General features: G+C 45.7%; 1 protein-coding gene across 3 annotated transcripts in view; it reads left to right on the top strand.

The window, feature by feature from the left end:
• Positions 1-25,566, top strand: part of PLXNA4 (plexin A4) — a 627,343-nt gene that overhangs the window by 428,104 nt on the left and 173,673 nt on the right. The window lies entirely within an intron of this gene.

Here is a 25,566-nt window from a genome sequence, read left to right as displayed (position 1 = left end):
GGATGAAGGGTGGTCAAAAGACCCTTTGTGATACCACAGCCGAGCTCCCTCCTGGCCCGGGGGCCCCTCAGCTCTCCCATCTGTGCATTCCAGCCCTGTCTGCTGATGTCATACCCACACAGGGACTCCCTTCTCCCAGCCAGAATTCTAAGTCTGGAGAAGGCTGTTGCCCACAGTGTCTTTGGGAGCGGATTTTCTGACTGCAAACCATTCACATTGCCTCACCCAGCTAGGCCTCATGAATTCCTGGGTTCTCATTTGAAAGATTTCCAAGTGTTTCTTTCTCAGAGTAGCTGCTGTTAAAAAAAAAAAAAAAAAAGATGTAGAATGCAGGCAGTGGCTGCTGGGGGAGACGTGTGGGGATAGAGAGAGGAAGAATTAAGTAGTGCTTGGTTATCTGTGAGGCAGGACTGAGTGGACTGAAGTCCACTCTTCAAAGAAGATCCAGAAAGTTTTTACTAGATAACAATGAACGTTGTCACTATGGCACCCAAGAACACCTACTTTTATGTCAGTTGTCACTGAGTACAGATTTGAAGCCAGAAAATTTAAACTCCAGTCTGGGGCTCCACTTGCTGGCTTTGTGACCTTAGGTAAGATGAATAAGACACAGCACTGCGCTCAGGGAGCACCGGGGCAGGTGGAAAGATGGGTGCACGTAATGACCCCATGTTGTGAGGTGCCCCAAGGGCCATGGTCCAGACAAGCCAGAAGTAATTCAAGGCGGGGCATTGAATCTATCCTGGGAGATGGTGGGGAGAATTCTTGGAGAGAGTGATGCTGACCTGAGTCTTGAGTTAACACACTTACTCCTGACCCTTATTTTGACCACAAAAAGTTTCCTAGGTGGCTCAGGAGTTGGGGCTTCTTTGAAATCCTGGTACAGATCCCAAGTGAGCAAAATTTGAATCTCTGCCTATTTCAGGGCTTTTCAAGTCCACTGATATTTGAAAGGAACCCTCGGCCATTCAGCCAGGGGCCAGATGGTGCCACTGACCCACGTGCTTCCCAAGGGGAGGTAGCACGTGGTACATCGGGTGAGCGGTTGATGGGGATGCCAATCCTTCTTGAGGAGTTGTGTTCTCCGCCTTCGAGGAGGCTGGCACCTTGGTCCTTTGCACTAAGAAAACAGGCTGTTCTTAAGCTCATAAAACACACACAGCTGTCCTTGGATGGTGCCCTGGGGAAGGGCTGATGCCCCAGAAGCCTGAAGAGGCTGCAGGGAAAGAACCCAGAGCAGAGCTCATCAGAAAGAGCAGATGTCGAGGTGATACTCACTTGTCTGAGGCTCCCTGGGCTACTTATTTGTCAAGGAAATTGCCGAACAGTGCCTAGGGGCTGAGCCACAGTCTCGTGGGGCTTCCTGCAGACAGCTCAGAACAGGGTCTGTCGAGGGGGAACCATATAGGGCTGGCTGCCTTTGGTCTTAGAAAGAGGACTGGTGGTCCTTTGGAGACAGGACATCAAAAAGATGTAAGCTTGGGAGAGTCTCTGAGGACCCTGGGACCTTTTTGATCTTTTCCCATTGTTATTGGAACTCACGCATTCATTTGTTAATTTACTAAACATCTATAAAGCAACTTTAGTGTTCACAGAGCTGTTGGAGACTGGGGGCCGTGCTCGGCTACAGTATCACCACCATCAGAGACTGGGGGCCGTGCTTGGCTACAGTATCACCACCATCACATTATTTCATCTCCATCTTCATACTAACTCACTAAATACAACTGAGTACTAACTAGCCACAACTAACAATCATATGCATTACTTACTTCCAACATACCAGGCACTTTAGTAAGAGCATCTCGTAATCCACCTGATGAAATCCTGACAGCAACCTTGAGCTCGGAATTCTGAGCCCCATATTTCAGCTGAGGATATTAAGCAGGTCTTGAAAATTCTGCCTGAAGTTGCCAATGCTAATAATGGGCAGAATCAGGACGCCAGCTTGGCTGGCTGCACAGCCGCATGCTTAAGCACGATGCCTCAGACCTGCCCTCAAGATGCTGACACTCTCACGGCTGAGGGGAACACCCTCAAAGCATGAGAACAAAGAAGGATAGACTTCCACATGAGCCAAAGCACAAGACAGCCTTAAGTGGCTACACACGTGTATAGGAGGCAATCAGAGTGGGGCAGGTATTATGGAGAAAGCCTTTGGAGGAGTGTCCTGGACCAGATTCAGAGGAATGGTTGCATGTGGGTTGGTTGAAAGGAAGCAGAGAGGAAACTGAGGGAAATGGTGTGAACAGGATTGTGAGAAAGGACCAGTTCGATTCTTCGAGGAAACAGGAGAGCACCAGGCCTGGTAAGAAATGCAAGGCTGTGTGGAGTAATGAGGGGGATGCTACGCCTACTAGTGCTTTGGGTGGTCAGTGACCTAGTAGTTGCTAGGTGATGAGGAGGAAGATGAAGAGGTGTTCCTGAAGTGCGGGAGGGCTGAGAGGAGGCCTGGGGGGCAGAGTCTGGCTCCGCTCTAGGGCGAAAGTGACAATATGCAAAGGACAGTCGGAAGATGGAAACAACTGCGGTTAGGAGAGAAAGTAGCTAGGAGACCACAGTCTTGATCCCCAGATGAGAGGTGGGCTGGGACTTAGGAACTGGAGGAATGGGGCATGTGGTGACCAGTAAAGTTTGGGATGTGAAGGAGTGGGGGAGGTGCAGCTGCCTCTGAGCCCAGGAGAAAACCTAGACGAAGCCCACTTTCCTCATTCAGTCAGCACATAATGACTGAGTCTTTACTCTGGGTGATGCTCTGTGCCAGAAGCTCCCATCCTCTGAGCTAGGACCTGACCAGTTAGGACTCCTGAAGCTCCTGTAACAGCTCACGTGAGAGTCCATCCATCTCCAGCCTTCACTCCTCTTCCAGTTTCTTTGGGCGCTCCAGCTGGACAAGGGTTTTCTCCTGGTTCCAGTACAGCTGCATTGAGCAGCTGCTGGATCCCACTCCGGAGGAGGCTCGATTTCCAGCAGGAGAGAAATGCTGACTGAGCATCAGCCCCTCGCAGTCATGATACACCTCTGTTCATTAACCCATTGGTGATGGCAACAGTTGTGAGGACGCGGAAGAGAGGACATAGCCTCCCCCGCGTTTGGCAGGAGGACACACCGAGCCCAGGGACTATGGGGGGTGGCAGGGTGAAGAGCGACTCGTCGACGTCGTGGAAGAAGCAGTAGGGGAGTGTGCACAAGGAATCCGGGGCCTGCGACTCTGTCCCCATGCCATGCAGGGCCACTGCCTCGTCTTTAGGAAATGGGCCCTGCTTCTCAGCATCCCGCCAGCCCCGACTCCACTTCCTGCCCTTGATGGGGCCTCAGAGACGCCTTTCCTCGCCGTGAGCCAGGCTGCGGTACCCCACTTCCCCTCCTGTGGCATGCCCAAACCATACGCAGGAAGCTGCTTTCATCTTTCTCTGTAAAGTTGCTGGCTTTCTGAACCATGCCCAAGTTGATCCAGGCTCAGGGTTTCCGGACAGTTCCTCCAGCTTCAGGCATCCGTGTGACGGTCTCTGCACCACGTTGGAGGGACGTCCATCCTAGCGCTCCGTCATGGGCACAAACCCTTTTTGGCCCGGTTTCCTCTGTCCAGCGATGCCCATTTTCTAGTCTGCTCAGATGGTCCCAAGCTGAGCCCTGGGGCCTCTTCTCTCTTTCCAGTCCTTAGATGACCTTGTCAGAATCTGGGAGGCCTCTGTGGGCCATGTCCTCTAGCCTCTCTTTCTATAGCACATAAGGTTGCTGCTCCCCTTGGGAGTAGTGGAGATCATGGGGATCGATTGATTAGAATTGGCTTCATAGCAATCAATGCACTTACTGAAACTTGCTGAACATTTAGTGAAACATAACTGTTACCCCCTCACTCTGCTAAGTATTTTTTATGCTTGGGACATGATCAGACTTCCACAGCAACAACCAAGTATTATTATTAGTTCTGTTTTTCTTCTGAGGAAAGCAAACTCAGAAAAGCTTGGTAGGGTTGCCTAAGGCCACGCAGTTCCCAAGTGCCGAGCTGGGATTCACACCGTCTGCCCACGGGCTTACCCTCTCACTCTCTGCCTGCACACGGCATCTCAAGGGCCAGGGGACTCTGGTCTTCTGGAACACAGAATGAGCAGATGTGTGTAAAACACGTGGCAATGAGTGGAAGGCATAGATCAACTGTCTCTTCAAGGGTACTTGTTTTCTAGCAGTGGGAGCATTCTGCCCGAGCTCCTTTGTGGCTAGGTGCACGTAGGTAAAAGCCATCCAAGATTTGGGGGTGCCAGCAACTCTAGGGTCACAATCTGGCTGACCCACCAAGTTTCCAAACCAGTAATTTGTGTGTGCAATTCTCTCTCCATTGAGACTCATTGGAAAGATGCCACAAGAGAAGCCGATTTTAAATATTTTGTATTTGAAATACACTGGTTTGAACCTTTTTCTGGTATTGCCTTCATATCAACCATACTGTCTTTCCTTTTTATTTCATCAGCATCTTTTTCTCCTGGAGTTGTATCCTGTTCTTTGTGTCACCACCCAAGCAGGTGGGGGAGGGATGGAGGCCATTGTCCCTGACTTCTCTGATTTGGACCATACATGGCAAGAAGTCCTAATGGCTACCTAGACAGCATCATTCGGTTTTGTGCGTGTAACGAGAGACCCAAAGGGACCTGTTGTCCTGACAGTGTTTGGTAACATGGTGCGGATTTCATGCGCACGTAGGGCCTGTCTAATTAATTACTGTTTACACTCTTGCAGTTCTCTTTGCAAGCTCTTTCTCCTGGCTGGAATCAGGAAATCAAAACAAATCGCCCTCACTGTGCTATTCTGGGGCTGCTTAAGCAGGGTGAATGCAGAAGCAGGGGCTCTGCCCACATTCCAAACCCTGGGAGTCAACGCAGGGAGGCCAGGCTGCGGTATGTGGTAGGGTCCACTCTGCTGGTGGAATGGGCACCGTGGGCCCCTCAGGTCTGGGTTAGACAGTTCCGGCTCCTCTCCTGCTGCTGAATTTTCCAGTGAGAACGTCCCCAACTGTTTGGTTCCTTTATCATAAGATAAGGAAGAAATCTGCATCCTGGGGACGGATGAAAATGTTGATGAGTAGTTTGAGTGTTTCCATGCATTCATTTATTCAACAAGTATTTATTGAGAACCTACTATGAGGCGTGGTTCAGGGGTTTGGGGGACATCAGTGAACACAAGAGATAAAGATTTCTGCTCAGGAAGACCTTCAAGATGGTGGAGGAGTAAGACGTGGAGATCACCTTCCTCCCCACAGATACATCAGAAATACATCTACATGTGGAATAACTCCTACAGAACACCTACTGAATGCTGGCAGAAGACCTCAGACTTCCCAAAATGCAAGAAACTCCCCACGTACCTGGGTAGGGCAAAAGAAAAAAGAAAAAACAGGGACAAAAGAATAGGGACGGGACCTGCACCAGTGGGAGGGAGCCGTGAAGGAGGAAAGGTTTCCACACACTAGGAGCCCCTTCGCGGGCGGAGACAGCGTGGTAGGCTGGGGGGGAAGCCTACCAGACACCTCCCAGCTCCACGTAATATCAAATGGCAAAAGCTCTCCCAGAGATCTCCATCTCAATGCTAAGACCCAGCTCCACTCAATGACCAGCAAGCTACAGTGCTGGACACCCTATGCCAAACAACTAAAAGGCAGGAACACAACCCCACCCATTAGCAGACAGGCTGCCTAAAATCATAATAAGGTCAAGACACCCCAAAACACACCACGGGATGCGGTCCTGCCCAGCAGAAAGACAAGGTCCAGCCTCATCCACCAGAACACAGGCACCAGTCCCTTCCACCAGGAAGCCTACACAACCCACTGAACCAACCTTACCCACTGGGGGCAGACACCAAAAATGACGAGAACTATGAACCTGCAGCCTGCAAAATGGAGACCCCAAACACAGTAAGTTAAGCAAAATGAGAAGACAGAGTAACATACAGCAGATGAACGAGAAAGGTAAAAACCCACCAGACCAAACGAATGAAGAGGAAACAGGCAGTCTACCTGAAAAAGAATTCAGAGTAATATGATAGGAAAGATGATCCAAAATCTTGGAAATAGAATGGAGAAAATACACGAAATGTTTCACAAGGGCCTAGAAGAACTAAAGAGCAAACAAACAATGATAAACAACACAATAAATGGAATTAAAAATTCTCTAGAAGGAATCAATATCAGAATAACAGAGGCAGGGAGCCGGAGGAAGATGGCGGAAGAGTAAGACGCGGAGATCACCTTCCTCCCCACAGATACATCAGAAATTCATCTACACGTGGAACAACTCCTACAGAACACCTACTGAACGCCGACAGAAGACCTCAGACCCCCTAAAAGGCAAGAAACTCCCCACATACCTGGGTAGGGCAAAAGAAAAAAAGAATAAACAGAGACAATAGGATAGGGACGGGACCTGCACCAGTGGGAGGGAGCCGTGAAGGAGGGAAGGTTTCTACACACTGCAAGCCCCTTCGCGGGCGGAGACTGCAGGTGGCGGAGGGGGAAAGCTTCGGAGTAGCGGAGGAGAGCACAGCAACAGGGGTGTGGAGGGCAAAGCGGAGAGATTCCGGCACAGAGGATCGGTGCCCTCAGGCACACACCAGCCCGAGAGGCTTGTCTGCTCGGCCGCCGTGGCGGGCGGGGCTGGGAGCTGAGGCTTGGGTATCGGCTTTCAGTCGGAGCGCAGGGAGAGGACTGGGGCTGGCGGCAGGAAGAGAGCCTGAAGGGGTTAGTGCACCACGGCTAGCCCGGAGGGAGTCCGGGGAAAGGGTCTGGAGTTGCTGAAGAGGCAAGAGTCTTTTTTCACTTTCACTTTCGTTTCCTGGTGTGCGAGGAGAGGGCATTAAAAGGGCTGCTTAGGGAAGCGCCGGAGACAGGCGCGAGCCGCGGGTAAGGCGTGGACCTCGGAGACGGGCGTGGGCCGCCGCTGCCCGCCGCCGCCGCGGCCCGCCGCCGCCCACCGCCCGCCGCCGCCCGCCGCCGCCCGACGCCGCCGCGGCCCGCCGCCGCCGCCGCCGCCCGACGCGGCCCGCCGCCGCCGCCGCCGCCGCCGCGGCCCGCCGCCCGCCGCCGCCCCCGCGGCCCGCCGCCGCCGCCGCCGAGGCCCGCTGCCGCCGCCGCCCCCCGCCGCCCGCCGCCGCCGCCGCCGAGGCCCGCTGCCGCCGCCGCCCCCGCGGCCCGCCACCGCCGCTGCCTGCCGCCGCCCGCCGCCGCCGCAGCCGCGGGGCCTGTGTGCGAGCGCGGGTCACTGTCCGCCCCGCCTTCCGGGGGACCTGTGCACCCCGCCACTGCCGGGGTCCCGAGACCCGTGGACGGCTTTCCCGGGAAAGCGCACGGAGCGCCACAGGCTGCTGCAACGTCACGCTGGCCTCTGCCGCCGCAGGCCCGCCCCACACTGCGCGCCCCTCCCTCCCCTCTGCATGAGTGAGCCAGAGCCCCCGAATCAGCGGCTCCTTTAAACCCGTCCTGTCTGAGCGAAGAACGGACGCCCTCCGGCGACCCACGCACAGAGGCGGGGCCAGGTCCAAGGCTGAGACCCGGGAGCTGTGAGAGCAGAGTCAGGGAAATCTCTCTGTGCAGCCTCGGAGGCAGCGGATTAAAGCTCCACGGTCCATTTGATGTGCCCTGCGTCTGTGGAGTGCATGAATGGACAGCGAATCATCCCAAATTGAGGAAGTGGACTTTGAGGACAAGATTTAAGACTTTCCCCCCTTTTCCTCTTTTTACAACGAATTATTCCAAAGTAAGGAGGTGGACTTAGAGAGCAAGATTTCAGACTTCTTGCCCTTTTCCTCTTTTTACAACGAATTATCCCAAATTGAGGAGGTGGGCTTGGAAAGCAAGATTTTTGATTTTTCCCCCTGCTCTCTTTTTGTGAATGTGTATGTGTAATCTTCTGTGTAAGATTCTCTCTGTATAGCTTTGCTTCCACCATATGTCCCAGGGTTCTATCGGTCCGTTTTTTTTTTTTTTTTTTTTTTCAATAATTACTTTCTAATTTTAATAACGCTACTATATTTCATACTTTACTCTATTTTACTTTACCTGCTCTTTCTTTTGTTCCTACCTTCCCTTCCTCGCTCCCTCCCTCCGCTCTTCCTTTCCTTCTTTCTTTTTCTTTCCTCCCTCCCTTCAACCCTTCTTCTTTCCACTTTCTTTTTCTTTCCTTCCTCCCTCCCTCCCTCCTGTCTTTCTTTCTTTCTTTCCTTCCTCCCTCCCTCCTCCCTTCTTCCATTCACTCTTCCTTTTGCTTTCATTGCCCCCTCCCTCCCTCCTTTCTTTCCTTCTTTCTTTCCATCCTTCCTCACTCCCTCCCTCCTTTCTTTCTTTCTTCCTTCCTTCCTTCCTTTCTTCCCTTCTTCCTTTCTTTCCCTCTCTCTTTCTTTCTTCTACTAATTCTTTCTTTCTGCTTTTTCTCCCTGTTATTCTGAGCTGGGTGGATGAAAGGCTCTTGGTGCTGCAGCCAGGAGCCAGTGCTGTGCCTCTGAAGTGGGAGAGCCAACTTCAGGACACGGGTCCACAAGAGACCTCCCAGCTCCACATAATATCAAGCAGCGAAAATCTCCCAGAGATCTCCATCCCAACACCAGCACCCAGCTTCAGTCAACGACCAGCAAGCTACAGTGCTGGTCACCCTATGCCAAGCAACTAGCAAGGCAGGAACACAACCCCACCCATTAGCAGAGAAGCTACCTAAAAACATAATAAGGCCATAGGCACCCCAAAACACACCACCAGACGTGGACCTGTCCACCAGAAAGACAAGATCGAGCCTCAACCACCAGAACACAGGCATTACTCCCCCCCACCAGGAAGCCTATACAACCTACTGAAACAACCTTAGCCACTGGGGTCAGACACGAAAAACAACGGGAACTACGAATCTGCAGCCTGCAAAAAGGAGACCCCAAACACAGTAACATAAACAAAATGAGAAGACAGAAAAACACACAGCAGGTGAAGGAGCAAGATAAAAACCTACCAGACCTAACAAATGAAGAGGTAATAGGCAGTCTACCTGAAAAAGAATTCAGAATAATGATGGTAAAGATGATCCAAAATCTTGGAAATAGAATAGACAAAATGCAAGAAACAGTTAACAAGGACCTAGAAGAACTAAAGATGAATCAGGCATCGATTAAAAACACAATACATGAAATAAAAAATACTCTAGATGGGATCAATAGCAGAATAACTGAGGCAGAAGAACGGATAAGTGAGGTGGAAGATAAAATAGTGGAAATAACTGATGCAGAGCAAAATAAAGAAAAAAGAATGAAAAGAACAGAGGACAGTCTCAGAGACCTCTGGGACAACATTAAACGCACCAACATTCGAATTATAGGGGTTCCAGAAGAAGAAGAGAAAAAGAAAGGGACTGAGAAAATATTTGAAGAGATTATAGTTGAAAACTTCCCTAATATGGGAAAGGAAATAGTTAATCAAGTCCAGGAGGCACAGAGAGTCCCATACAGAATAAATCCAAGGAGAAATACACCAAGACACATATTAATCAAACTGTCAAAAATTAAACACAAAGAAATCATATTAAAAGCAGCAAGGGAAAAACAACAAATAACACACAAGGGAATCCCCATCAGGTTAACAGCTGATCTCTCAGCAGAAACTCTACAAGCCAGAAGGGAGTGGCAGGACATAATTAAAGTGATGAAGGAGAGAAACCTGCAGCCAAGATTACTCTACCCAGCAAGGATCTCATTCAGATTTGATGGAGAAATTAAAACCTTTACAGACAAGCAAAAGCTGAGAGAGTTCAGCACCACCAAACCAGCTTTACAACAAATGCTAAAGGAACTTCTCTAGGCAAGAAACACAACAGAAGGAATATACCTACAATAACGAACCCAAAGCAATTAAGGAAATGGGAATAGGAACATACATATCAATAATTACCTTAAATGTAAATGGACTAAATGCTCCCACCAAAAGACACAGAGTGGCTGAATGGATACAAAAACAAGACCCATATATATGCTGTCTACAAGAGACCCACTTCAGACCTAGAGACACATACAGATTGAAAGTAAGGGGATGGAAAAAGATATTCCATGCAAATGGAAATCAAAAGAAAGCTGGAGTAGCAATTCTTATATCAGACAAAATAGACTTTAAAATAAAGACTATTAGAAGAGACAAAGAAGGACACTACATAATGATCAAGGGATCGATCCAAGAAGAAGATATAACAATTGTAAATATTTATGCACCCAACATAGGAGCACCTCAATACATAAGGCAAATACTAACAGCCATAAAAGGGGAAATCGACAGTAACACAATCATAGTAGGGGACTTTAACACCCCACTTTCACCAATGGACAGATCGTCCAAAATGAAAATAAATAAGGAAACACAAGCTTTAAATGATACATTAAACAAGATGGACTTAGTTGATATTTATAGGACATTTCATCCAAAAACAACAGAATACACATTTTTCTCAAGTGCTCATGGAACATTCTCCAGGATAGATCATATCTTGGGTCACAAATCAAGCCTTGGTAAATTTAAGAAAATTGAAATTGTATCAAGTATCTTTTCCGACCACAATGCTATGAGACTAGACATCAATTACAGGAAAAGATCTGTAAAAAATACAAACACATGGAGGCTAAACAATACACTACTCAATAACGAAGTGATCACTGAAGAAATCAGAGAGGAAATTAAAAAATACCTAGAAACAAATGACAATGGAGACACGACAACCCAAAACCTATGGGATGCAGCAAAAGCAGTTCTAAGGGGGAAGTTTATAGCAATACAATCCCACCTTAAGAAACAGGAAACATTTCGAGTAAACAACCTGACCCTGCACCTAAAGCAATTAGAGAAAGAAGAACATAAAACCCCCAAAGCTAGCAGAAGGAAAGAAATCATAAAGATCAGATCAGAAATAAATGAAAAAGAAATGAAGGAAACGATAGCAAAGATCAACCAAACTAAAAGCTGGTTCTTTGAGAAGATAAACAAAATTGACAAACCATTAGCCAGACTCATCAAGAAAAGAAGGGAGAAGACTCAAATCAATAGAATTAGAAATGAAAAAGGAGAAGTAACAACTGACACTGCAGAAATACAAAAGATCATGAGAGATTACTACAAGCAACTCTATGCCAATAAAATGGACAACCTGGAAGAAATGGACAAATTCTTAGAAATGCACAACCTGCCAAGACTGACTCAGGAAGAAATAGAAAATATGAATAGACCAATCACAAGCACTGAAATTGAAACTGTGATTAAAAATCTTCCATCAAACAAAAGCCCAGGACCAGATGGCTTCACAGGCGAATTCTATCAAACATTTAGAGAAGAGCTAACACCCATCCTTCTCAAACTCTTCCAAACAATTTCAGAGGAAGGAACACTCCCAAACTCATTCTACGAGGCCACCATCACCTTGATACCAAAACCAGGCAAGGATGTCACAAAGAAAGAAAACTACAGGCCAATATCACTGATGAACATAGATGCAAAAATCCTCAACAAAATACTAGCAAACAGAATCCAACAGCACATTAAAAGGATCATACACCATGATCAAGTGGGGTTTATTCCAGGAATGCAAGGATTCTTCAATATACGCAAATCAATCAATGTGATACACCATATTAACAAGTTGAAGGAGAAAAACCATATGATCATCTCAATAGATGCAGAGAAAGCTTTCGACAAAATTCAACACCCATTTATGATAAAAACCCTGCAGAAAGTAGGCATAGAGGGAACTTTCCTCAACATAATAAAGGCCATATATGACAAACCCACAGCCAACATTGTCCTCAATGGTGAAAAACTGAAACCATTTCCACTAAGATCAGGAACAAGACAAGGTTGCCCACTCTCACCACTCTTATTCAACCTAGTTTTGGAAGTTTTAGCCACAGCAATCAGAGAAGAAAAGGAAATAAAAGGAATCCAAATCGGAAAAGAAGAAGTAAAGCTGTCATTGTTTGCAGATGACATGATACTATACATAGAGAATCCTAAAGATGCTACCGAAAAACTACTAGAGCTAATCAATGAATTTGGTAAAGTAGCAGGTTACAAAATTAATGTACAGAAATCTCTGGCATTCCTGTACACTAATGATGAAAAATCTGAAAATGAAATCAAGAAAACACTCCCATTTACCATCGCAACAAAAAGAATAAAATATCTAGGAATAAACCTACCTAAGGAGACAAAAGACCTGTATGCAGAAAATTATAAGACACTGATGAAAGAAATTAAAGATGATACAAACAGATGGAGAGATATACCATGCTCCTGGATTGGAAGAATCAATATTGTGAAAATGACTCTACTACCCAAAGCAATCTACAGATTCAATGCAATCCCTATCAAACTACCACTGGCATTTTTCACAGAACTAGAACAAAAAATTTCAAAATTTGTTTGGAAAAACAAAAGACCCCGAATAGCCAAAGCAATCTTGAGAACGAAAAAAGGAGCTGGAGGAATCAGGCTCCCTGACTTCAGACTATACTACAAAGCTACAGTAATTAAGACAGTGTGGTACTGGCATAAAAACAGAAAGATAGATCAGTGGATCAGGATAGAAAGCCCAGAGATAAACCCACGCACATATGGCCAACTTATCTTTGATAAAGGAGGCAGGACTGTACAGTGGAGAAAGGACAGCCTCTTCAATAAGTGGTGCTGGGAAAACTGGACAGGGACATGTAAAAGTATGAGATTAGATCATTCCCTAACACCATACACAAAAATAAGCTCAAAATGGATTAAAGACTTAAATGTAAGGCCAGGAACTATCAAACTCTTAGAGGAAAACATAGGTAGAACACTCTATGACATAAATCACAGCAAGATCCTTTTGGACCCACCTCCTAGAGAAATGGAAATAAAAACAAAGATAAACACATGGGACCTAATGAAACTTCAAAGCTTTTGCACAGCAAAGGAAACCATAAACAAGACCAAAAGACAACCCTCAGAATGGGAGAAAATATTTGCAAATGAAGCAACTGACAAAGGATTAATCTCCAAAATTTATAAACAGCTCATGCAGCTCAATAACAAAAAAACAAACAACCCAATCCAAAAATGGGCAGAAGACTTAAATAGGCATTTCTCCAAAGAAGATATACAGACTGCCAACAAACACATGAAAGAATGCTCAACATCATTAATCATTAGAGAAATGCAAATCAAAACTACAATGAGATATCATCTCACACCAGTCAGAATGGCCATCATCAAGAAATCTAGAAACAATAAATGCTGGAGAGGGTGTGGAGAAAAGGGAACACTCTTGCACTGCTGGTGGGAATGTGAATTGGTACAGCCACTATGGAGAACAGTATGGAGGTTCCTTAAAAAACTAAAAATAGAACTACCATATGATCCAGCAATCCCACTACTAGGCATATACCCAGAGAAAACCATAATTCAAAAAGAGACATGTACCAAAATGTTCATTGCAGCTCTATTCACAATAGCCCGGAGCTGGAAACAACCTAAGTGTCCATCATCGGATGAATGGATAAAGAAGATGTGGCACATATATACAATGGAATATTACTCAGCCATAAAAAGAAACGAAACTGAGCTTTTTGTAATGAGGTGGATAGACCTAGAGTCTGTCATACAGAGTGAAGTAAGTCAGAAAGAGAAAGACAAATACCGTATGCTAACACATATATATGGAATATAAGAAAAAAAATGTCATGAAGAACCTAGGGGTAAAACGGGAATAAAGACACAGACCTACTTGAGAATGGACTTGAGGTTATGGGGAGGGGGAAGGGTAAGCTGTGACAAAGCGAAAGAGAGGCATGGACATATATACACTACCAAACGTAGGCTAGAAAGATAGTGGGAAGCAGCCGCAGAGCACAGGGAGATCAGCTCGGTGCTTTGTGACTGCCTGGAGGGGAGGGATAGGGAGGGTGGGAGGGAGGGAGATGCATGAGGGAGGGGATGTGGGAACAGATGTATATGTATGACTGATTCACTTTGTTATAAAGCAGAAACTAATAAAAAAAAAAAAAAGAAATTGTAACAAAAAAAATAAAATAAAAAAAAAAAATAAAATATAGGAAACTTAAAAAAAAAAAAAAAAAAAAAGAATAACAGAGGCAGAAGAACAGATAAGTGACCTGGAAGATAAAGTAGTAGAAATAACTACCGCAGAGCAGAATAAAGAAAAAAGAATGAAAAGAAGTGAGGACAATCTCAGAGACCTCTGGGACAACATTAAATGCACCAACATTCAAATTATAGGGGTCCCAGAAGAAGAAGAGAGAGAAAAGGGGACTGAGAAAATATTTGAAGACATTATAGTTGAAAACTTCCCTAATATGGGGAAGGAAATAGTCAATCAAGTCCAGGAAGTGCAGAGAGTCCCATATAGGATATATCCAAGGAGAAACACGCCAAGACACATATTAATCAAACTATAAAAAATTAAATACAAAGAAAAAATTTAAAAAGCAGCCAGGGAAAAGCAACAAATAACATACAATGGAATCCCCATAAGGTTAACAGCTGATCTTTCAGCAGAAACTCTGCAAGCCAGAAGGGAGTGGCAAGACCTATTTAAAGTGATGAAAGGGAAAAAGCTACAACCAAGATTACTCTACCCAGTAAGGATCTCATTCAGATTCAATGGAGAAATTAAAACCTTTACAGATAAGCAAAAGCTAAGAGAATTCAGCACCACCAAACCAGCTCTACAACAAATGCTAAAGGAACTTCTCTAGGCAGGACACACAAGAGAAGGAAAAGAACTACAATAACAAACCCAAAACAATTAAGAAAATGGTAATAGGAACATACATATCGATAACTAACTTAAATGTAAATGGATTAGATGCTCCCAGTAAAAGACATAGACTGGCTGAATGGATACAAAAACAAGACCCATATATATCCTGTCTACAAGAGACCCACTTCAAACCTAGGGACACATACAGACTGAAAGTGAGGGGACTGAAAAAGATATTCCATGCAAATGGAAATCAAAAGAAAGCTGGAGTAGCAATTCTCATATCAGACAAAATAGACTTTAAAATAAAAACTATTACAAGAGACAAAGAAGGACACTACATAATGATCAAGGGATCAATCCAAGAAGATATAACAATTGTAAATATATATGCACCCAACATAGGAGCACCTCAATACACAAGACAAATGCTAACAGCCATAAAAGGGGAAATCGACAGTAACACAATCATATTAGGGAACTTTAAGACCTCACTTTCACCAGTGGACAGATCAACCATAATGAAAATAAATGAAGCACAAGCTTTAAATGATACATTAAACAAGAGGGACCTAACTGGTATTTATAGGACATTCCATCCAAAAACAGCAGATTACACTTTCTTCACAAGTACTCATGGAACATTCTCCAGGATAGATCATATCTTGGGTCACAAATCAAGACTTGCTAAATTTAAGAAAATTGAAATCGTATCAAGTATCTTTTCCGATCACAATGCTATGAGACTAGATATCAATTACAGGAAAAAATCTGTAAAAAATACAAACTCATGGAGGCTAAACAATACACTACTAAATAACCAAATGATCACTGAAGAAATAAAAAAATACCTAGAAACAAATGACAATGAAAACACGATGACCCAAAACCTATGGGATGCAGCAAAAGCAATTCTAAGAGGGAAGTTTATAACAATACAGTCCTACCTCAAGAAACAAGAAAAATCTCAAACAACCTAACCTTAACACCTAAAGCAATTAGAGAAAGAAGAACAACAACAACAAAAAAAAAAAAGTTAGCAGAAAGAAAGAAATCATAAAGATCAGGTCAGAAATAAATGAAAAAGAAATGAAGGAAACTATAGCAAAGATCAATAAAACTAAAAGCTGGTTCTTTGAGAAGATAAACACAATTGATAAACCATTAGCCAGACTCATCAAGAAAAAAAAGAAGACTCAAATCAACAGAATTAGAAATGAAAAAGGAGAAATAACAGCTGACACTGCAGATATACAAAGGATCATGAGAGATTACAACAAGCAACTATATGCCAAGAAAATGGACAACCTGGAAGAAATGGACAAATTCTTAGAAATGCACAACCTTCCCAGACTGAACCAGGAAGAAATAGAAAATATAAACAGACCAATCACAAGCACTGAAATTGAAACTGTGATTAAAAATCTTCCAACAAACAAAAGCCCAGGACCAGATGGCTCCACAGGCGAATTCTATCAAACATTTAGAGAAGAGCTAACACCTATCCTTCTCAAACTCTTCCAAAATGTAGCAGAGGGAGGAATACTCCCAAACTCATTCTACAAGGCCACCATCACCCTGATTCCAAAACCAGAGAAGGATGTCACAAAGAGAGAAAACTACAGGCCAATATCGCTGATGAACATAGAAGCAAAAATCCTCAACAAAATACTAGCAAACAGGGGCTTCCCTGGTGGCGCAGTGGTTGAGAGTCTGCCTGCCGATGCAGGGGACGCGGGTTCGTGCCCCGGTCTGGGAAGATCCCACATGCCGCGGAGCGGCTGGGCCCGTGAGCCATGGCTGCTGAGCCTGCGTGTCCGGAGCCTGTGCTCCGCAACGGGAGAGGCCACAGCAGTGAGAGGCCCGCGTACCGCAAAAAAAAAAAAAAAAAAAAAAAATACTAGCAAACAGAATCCAACAGCACATTAAAAGGATCATACACCATTGTCAAGTTGGGTTTATCCCAGGAATGCAAGGATTCTTCAGTATACACAAATCAATCAATGTGATAAATCATATTAACAAATTGAAGGATAAAAACCATATGATCTTCTCAGGAGATGCAGAAAAGCTTTTGACAAAATTCAACACTCATTTATGATAAAAACCCTTCAGAAAGGAGGCATAGAGGGAACTTACCTCAACATAATAAAGGCCATATATGACAAACCCACAGCCCACTTCATTCTCAATGGTGAAAAACCATTTCCTCTAAGCTCAGGAACAATACAAGGTTGTCCACTCTCAACACTATTATTCAACATACATTTGGAAGTTTTAGCCAAGCAATCAGAGAAGAAAAAGAAATAAAAGGAATCCAAATCAGAAAAGAAGAAGTAAAACTGTCACTGTTTGCAGATGACATGATACTATACATAGAGAATCCTAAAGATGCTACCAGAAAACTACGAGAGCTAATCAATGAATTTGGTAAAGTAGCAGGATACAAAATTAATGCATAGAAATCTCTTGCATTTCTATACACTAATGATGAAAAATCTGAAAGAGAAATTAAGGAAGCACTCTCATTTACCATTGCAACAAAAAGAATAAAATACCTAGAAATAAACCTACCTAAGGAGACAAAAGATATGTATGCAGAAAACTATAAGACACTGATGAAAGAAATTAAAGATGATACAGACAGATGGATAGATATACTATGTTCTTGGATTGGAAGAATCAACATTGTGAAAATGAGCATACTACCCAAAGCAATCTACAGATTCAATGCAATCCCTATCAAACTACCAATGGCATTTTTCACAGAGGTAGAACAAAAAATTTCACAATTTGTGTGGAAACACAAAAGACCCCGAAGAGCCAAAGCAATCTTGAGAAAGAAAAACAGATGTGGAGGAATCAGGCTCCCTGACTTCAGACTGTACTACAAAGCTACAGTAATCAAGACAGTACGGTACTGGCACAAAAACAGAAATATAGATCAATAGAGCAGGGTAGAAAGCCCAGAGATAAACCCATACACATATGGTCACCTTATTTTTGATAAAGGAGGCAAGAATGTACAGTGGAGAAAAGACAGTCTCTTCAATAAGTGGTGCTGGGAAAACTGGACAGCTACATGTAAAAGAATGAAATTAAGACGCTCCCTAACACCATACACAAAAATAGACTGAAAATGGATTAAAGACCTTAATGTAAGGCCAGACAGTATAAAAACTCTTAGAGGAAAACATAGGCAGAACACTCTATGACATAAATCACAGCAAGATCCTTTTTGACCCACCTCCTAGAGAAAGGGAAATAAAAACAAAAATAAATAAATGGGACCTAATGAAACTTCAAAGCTTTTGCACAGCAAAGGAAACCATAAACAAGGTGAAAAGACAACCCTCAGAATGGGAGAAAATATTTGCAAATGAAGCAACTGACAAAGGATTAATCTCCAAACTATACAAGCAGCTCATGCAGCTCAATTTCAAAAAAACAAACAACCCAATCCAAAAATTGGTGGAGGACTTAAATAGACATTTTTCCAAAGAAGATACACACATTGTCAACAAACATATGAAAGGATGCTGAACATCATTAATCATTAGAGAAGTGCAAATCAAAACTACAATGAGGTATCACCTCACACCGGTCAGAATGGCCATCATGGAAAAATGTACAAAGTATAAATGCTGGAGAGGGTGTGGAGAAAAGGGAACCCTCTTGCACTGTTGCTGGCAATGTAAACTGATACAGCCACTATGGAGAACAGTATGGAGGTTCCTTAAGAGACTAAAAATAGAACTACCATACGACCCAGCAATCCCACTACTGGGCATATACCATGAGAAAACCATAATTCAATAAGACTCATGTACCACAATGTTCATCGCAGCACTATTTACAATAGCCAGGACATGGAAGCAACCTAAGTGTCTATCGACAGATGAATGGATAAATAAGATACAGCCCATATATACAATGGAATATTACTCAGCCTTAAAAAGAAACAAAATTGAGTTATTTGTAGCGAGGTGGATGGGTTTAGAGACTATCATACAGAGTGAAGTAAGAGAAAAACAAATACCATTTGTTAACACATATACATGGAATATAAAAAAAAACAAAAAAAAAATGGTTTTGAACAACCTAGGGGCAGGACAGGAATAAAGGTGCAGACGTAGAGAATGGACTTGAGGACACAGGGAGGGGGAATGGGAAGCTGGGATGAAGTGAGTGAGTGGCATGGACATATATACACTACCAAATGTAAAATAGATAGCTAGTGGGAAGCAGCCACACAGCACAGGGAGATCAGATCAGTTATTGTGACCACCTAGAGGGGTGGGGTAGGGGGAGAGTGGGAGGGAGACGCAAGAGGGAGGAGATATGGAGATATATGTATATGTATAGCTGATTCCCTTTGTTACAAAGCAGAAACTAACACACCATTGTAAAGCAATTATACTCCAATAGAGATGTTAAAAAAAAAAGATTTCTGCTTTGTCGAGTTTACATTCTAGCAATGGAGATAAATAATAAGCATAATAAAGGAATAAATTATATAGTATGTGAAACGGGGACAAATGCTGTGCTAAAAAGAGAAAGTGGAGCAGGGGAAGGAGATTGGAAGAGCTGTAGGATAGGGAGAGGCGTGATTTTAAAAATGAAAGCACTGGGGCTTCCCTGGTGGCGCAGTGGTTGAGAGTCCGCCTGCCGATGCAGGGGACACAGCTTTGTGCCCCGGTCCAGGAAGATCCCGCATGCCGTGGAGCGGCTGGGCCCATGAGCCATGGCCGCTGAGCCTGCGCGTCTGGAGCCTGTGCTCCTCAACAGGAGAGGCCACAACAGTGAGAGGCCCGCATACCACAAAAAAAAAAAAAAAAGAAAAAAGAAAAGAAAGCACTGGGCACTACTGTTCAGCACAGGGAACTCTATCAATATTCTGTAATAACCTACATGGGAGAAGAATCTGAAAAAGAATGGATCTATGTATATGTGTGACTGAATCACTTTGCTGTACACCTGAAACTAACACAACATTGTAAATCAACTGTACTCCAATATAAAATAAATTAAGGGCCTCCCTGGTGGCGCAAGTGGTTAAGAGTCCGCCTGCCGATGCAGGGGATACGGGTTCGTGCCCCGGTCTGGGAGGATCCCATATGCCGCGGAGCGGCTGGGCCCGTGAGCCATGGCCGCTGGGCCTGCGCATCTGGAGCCTGTGCTCCGCAACGGGAGAGGCCACAACAGTGAGAGGCCCACATACCGCAAAAAGGAAAAAAAAAATAAAATAAAATAAATTAAAAAATCAACATGCCACTCAAAAAGAAAAAAAAAAACAAACCTGAAAGCACTAGGGGCAATTCAAGTGACAGTAAGAGTGAAGATTTGCTTCAGATGTCCTTGATTGGGGGTTATAGGAATATTTGACAGCAAGTGAACCCTTGGGGCCGAGGAGCTGCCCTTGGCAGGGGATAGACTTGCAGCCCCTGGGAGTCTGGTGGGAGCTCAGAGGTCATCCCAGCCACCGTCCTGAGAACCCAGTGGTGAGCCCTGAGCCACTGCCCTCTTCTGCAGGGACACGGAGACTATAAAGGGGCCCCTTGCCGTAAGGAGAGGTAACCCCACCACCAGCAAGTTGCCAAGATACTCATACCTCGTACTTGGGTCTGTTTCCCTGCTGGCCCGCCACATCCTTCTGATTCCTCCCCATCTGTCGTGTTGTTGTGGAATTATAAGTGGAAAGTTCTAGAGGCCATGTTTGAGTGGAGACGTGGCCTCATCTTCACAGACAGAGAGAGGTTGTGTATGTTTATACCTGTGAGTGTATCTGTATGTCTGAAGGTCCCAACTGTGGCAGCTCAGGCCCAGAGTGAGTTTCTCAAGTCATTCATTCATTCAACCAAGGAACTAGACCTACTATGCACCTGATGCGGGTGCTCTCCCATGTGCTTATTCCTCCTATCACCTGCTTTCCAGCCTGCGTGGCAAGATGTGTGACAGTGACGAGGGTTGCACCACTTTGAGCCTCTGGGGATCAACTGAATAAACAGCATAAACAAGATCAAAAGCTTGGTTATTTTTCCCTCCTGAGAGACCCCGCAGCCCTGTATGTGCAGAGAAGGAGATCCTGGTCACTCATTTCCCACCGCGGGTCCTCACGGCTGTTCTATTTCTGCCTCTGCGGGAGACAGGTCAAGGCCAGGACACCTAAGAGAGCCGAAGTCGTGTCTTGAGGCGTCTCAGGGGAGAAGCAGACCCCCTGGTTCACATGCCTCTGTGTTGGAGGTGTGAGGGTCCAAGTGGAGAATTCAGAGGGTCCTGGGACACTTGTCTCAGGGTTTTATCCACTCTCACCCTGTCCCTCTAGTCCCTGCCAGGTGAAGACCCCACTCTCTGGGCCTTGCCCAGCTATTTGGCCAGTGTGGACCTTGACCAGGGAATTTAGGGAGGATGTGAAAGAGAGGAAAGGGGGAAGCCGGGGGTGGCCTGCGTCTTTAAAGATGAATAGCACTGTTTGCTCATTAGGGAGATTATTTCAAGCAAGACGGCAGCCAGAACGCTCTAGTGCAAGCATCTGCCTGCTACTGGGAGATGATATTTATTGTTCAGTCCTTCAATGGACGTAAATAAACAGCCCAGCCCAGATAATGTTCCAATAAACAAACAAGCAGCTGCCAGGCACTCCCCGGATGGCTGACCTTTGCGGAGGCCACCCTGCTGATGTTTTAATAGCAGTCTGCCTGGCAGCGCAGACGCTCACCGTGCCAGGGATGGAGAGGTGGCCGTGCTGCCTGGTAGATAGGCTGGAGGGAAAGGGGGGCCCGTGCTGCCTAGGATTATCCTGGGCTGGAGATGGAGCAGCTGGGGAGGGCAGGTGAGGAGCCTGTGTGTGCCCTCGGGCACACGTGCTTGCTCCAGGGAAGCTGCGCGGAGGGGATGCATGCTGTGATGGAGGGGCCCACATGGTCCAAGCAGGACTGATGCTCGGTTGTTATGTCCTAGCGTGGCCTCAACAGTTGTTGCTTTTCTCATTTTTGTTGAGGTATAATTAACAAATAGCAATTGTATATATTTGAGGCATGTGACTTGATGTTGTGATATGCATGTACATTGTGAGATAGCCACCACAATCAAGCTAATTAACATATCCATGGTCTCACATAGTTACTGTTTTCTTCCCTGTGTGTGTGTGTGTGTGTGTGTGTGATGAGAACATTTAAGATCTACCCTCTTAACAGATTTCAAGTATACAATAGAATATCTCTGACATTGTTAACATTGCTGTGCATTAGATCTCCAGAATTTGTTCATCCTTCATAACTGAAACTTTGTACCTGTTGGCATCTCCCCACTCCATCCTCCCCGGTTCCTGCAACCACCATTCTACTCTCTGTTTCCATGAGTTTGACTATTTTAGATCCCACATATAAGTGAGGTCACGCGGTATTTGTGTCTGCCTTAGTTCACTCAGCATGATGTCCTCCAAGTTCATCCATGTTGTCGCAAATGGCAGGATTTCCTTATCTCTTTTTTTTTTTTTTTTTTTTTTTTGCGGTACGTGGGCCTCACTGTTGTGGCCTCTCCCGTTGCGGAGCACAGGCTCCGGACACGCAGGCTTAGCGGCCATGGCTCACGGGCCCAGCCGCTCCGCGGCATGTGGGATCTTCCCGGACCGGGACACGAACCTGTGTCCCCTGCATCAGCAGGCAGACTCTCAACCACTGCGACACCAGGGAAGCCCTTCCTTCTCTTTTTAACGTTGAATAATATTCCATTGTATGCATCTATGTATGTAGATGTAGTATATACCTTTTACACTCTATCTATGTGATATGAGTCACATTTTCTTTATCCATTCAGTCGTCAACAGACATTTAGATTGTTTCCAAGTCTTGGCTGTTGTAAATAACTCACCAGTTGTTAAATCTTGAAATAATTCCTATCTGGGTCCCGCCTTCACCCCCAGCAGTATTACTTGGTGCAGCTGGGAGCCTTTAAGACCACCTGACCCCACAGCAACTCCTCTGATTGGTTGGTCCTCTCCCTCTAGCGGTTGTTAAATGTTTTGACTATCACCCAGGATGCAGGGGGTTCCTGCCGCACAAGACGTGTGCCCAGGGAACCTGTAGCCTGGGTGAGGAAAGAGTAGGCATGAGTGTGTCAAATGAGCCTGCTGAGGGCTAGCCTGGAGCAGCCTGGGCCCACACAACTTGCTTGGGCCGATGGGGACCATCCAGCTAGCTGGAGCTTACAGCCTGTGAGCTCCAAAAAAGTGAAGACAATGGGGCACGCTCATTATGCTATAAATTGAAGGTTCTGGGAGACACAGAGTATTGTGCAGGGGAGGGAAGCGGGCAAGATCTCCACTGAGGGCACCTGCAGGAGGATAGTCACCAAGCCAACTTATTATCAGCAGGGTCACTTGGTGGGTGCAGAATCAGAACACAGGGATGAGAATAGTCTAGAAATTAGAAATGTGCTGTCCAGTACAGTAGCCATTGTCTACACATGGCTATTAAGCACCCGAAATGTGGCTGGTCCAAATTGAGTTTTGCTCTCAGTGTGAAATACATATCAGGTTTCAAAGATGTAGTAGGGGGCTTCCCTGGTGGCGCAGTGGTTGAGAGTCCGCCTGCCGATGCAGGGGACATGGGTTCATGCCCTGGTCCAGGAAGATCCCACATGCCGCGGAGCAGCTGGGCCTGTGAGCCATGGCCGCTGAGCCTGCGCGTCCGGAGCCTGTGCTCCGCAACAGGAGAGGCCACGACAGTGAGAGGCCTGCGTACCACAAAGAAAAAAAAAAGATGTAGGAGGGAAAAACACATGTAAAGTATCTCATTAACAGTTGTTGTGAAGTTTTGGCACAACAGAATATTAAGGCTTCTTGGAGTTATGAGGTTTAAATGAGAGGGTAGATACATGTAGAATGCCTAGAATAGCGCCTGACACATAGCAGCCACTCAATCGCTAGCAGTTCTTGTTCTTATTCATGTCATGGCCCAAGAGCCAGCAGCTGGTCCAGCCTACCTGAATTTTGTGATTGCCCATCATTCAGCACATCCACCATAAACTCTTTTATTCATGTCTTGTGTGAGATTCTTTCAGCAGATGGATGAATGGATGCTTTCCTTTCTGTTTTCTGAAACAAGTAGTGGACTGGGGTGGGGTGATGTGAAGGGAAGAACTACCTTTTCTTTTTTTTAAAGGTCTTTTATTTTATTTTATTTTTATTATTTTTTTGGCTGCGCCACATGGCTTTGCAAGATCCCAGTTCCCTGACCAGGGATCAAACTCGAGCCCCCTGGCAGTGAGGGTGCTGAGTCCCAACCACTGGACCGCCAGGGAATTTCCAGGAACCACCTCTTCAATTACTGATTTCCCACCCTGGCAGAATGGGCAAGGGTGGGGGTCATACCCCCATCCTGCCTCCTTGAACCTGGGAAAACTTGCCCCATTGGCGCTCCCTGGTCCACCTCTTTGTCCCTGCCCAGGTCACCTAGTTTCTTCTGATGTCCACATCCAGCACATCAGCTCACCCTAAAGAGCAGGGAAGTTGGAACCAGATATCACTCAAGCACTGAATCCAATTTCCCTCGGGGCACTGGGTGGGACTCCATTCTGCTAGCATCCCCGAGGGGCGCTTGCTCCTGCCAGCAGCCTTAAGGGGCTGGAGACCAGCCGGCCCAGCCGTGCAATATCACTCTCGTGCTGCTGCTCCAGGGGTGATTCACAGCTGGGGATTAAGCCTGGCTGGGCTGGGGGCCAAGGCCATCACCTCGTGGTCAGACTTGGGTGGTAATCCCAATTGGTTTTGCATGAACTCCCATTTCATTCAGATTAAGGAAGGACCTGGCCAGGGCGGACAGCGGGTGCCTTGGGGTGGGAACAGAAGGAAGAGGGGTACTGGAATCCAAGGCATTTAGATTTTCAGGGCTGAACATATCTTTTGTTAATTCCTTCACCAGTTTGTTTGTTTTCATTGCTGTTGTTGTTGTTTTCCTGAGCTTAATGGGAAATCTGCAAAGAAGAGTTTGAACTTCATTTATTTTTTCATTTTTAAAATAAATATTTGCCAAGCGCAGGTGTTTCAGCTTCAGAATTGGGAAAGACTGGCAAAAGCCTCTGGAATTGTGCAGGCTGGAGGCCACTGCCTTTAGTGGCACCCCCAGGAAGTAAACATGAAAGCCATCAAGGAACAGGGTCCCTTGTGTAACTGGAGTGGTAGGAAAAGCATGGACTCCAGGGTCAAACTGGATTCTCATTCTGTCACCAGATTTGATAGCTCAGGCCAGTTGTTTAACGTACTGCATCTCATCTTCCCCATCTATTCTATCAGTATATCAGGTAGGACTTTTGATGTTGCAGAGAACCTTTTTATTACGTTAACAATAAGGTAATATTCTGAGTAGCTAGAAAGGCCCGTCCTCTTCTCCAAAGATGTACAAGCAAGGCCTCAAGGACTTGAGCCTTGGGCTTCCCTGGTGGCGCAGTGGTTGAGTCAGCCTGCCGATGCAGGGGACGCGGGTTCGTGCCCCAGTCCGGGAAGATCCCACATGCCGCGGAGCAGCTGGGCCCGTGAGCCATGGCCGCTGAGCCTGCGCGTCCGGAGCCTGTGCTCCGCAAAGGGAGAGGCCACAACAGTGAGAGGCCCGTACCGCAAAAAAAAAAGGAGAAAAAAAAAAAAAGAAAGACCGGAGCCTAAGGCATAGTGAGCCCAAGAGAAGAACACCAGGTTCTTGGTTTGGTCTCCGCCTCGTCCCTTCTCTTTGCCATTCCCAAGGCGAGGCCCCTGGTGGGCGTGTGCTGCTCCTGAGCCTTCAGGCCTGGCCTCTGGGAGGCAGGGCTCACT

The sequence above is a fragment of the Mesoplodon densirostris genome, chromosome 9 (genome assembly GCF_025265405.1).
Source record: "Mesoplodon densirostris isolate mMesDen1 chromosome 9, mMesDen1 primary haplotype, whole genome shotgun sequence".
NCBI lineage: Eukaryota > Metazoa > Chordata > Mammalia > Artiodactyla > Ziphiidae > Mesoplodon > Mesoplodon densirostris.
The sequence above is the reverse complement of the archived record's forward strand: the minus strand, read 5'-3'. Positions and strand labels throughout refer to the sequence as shown.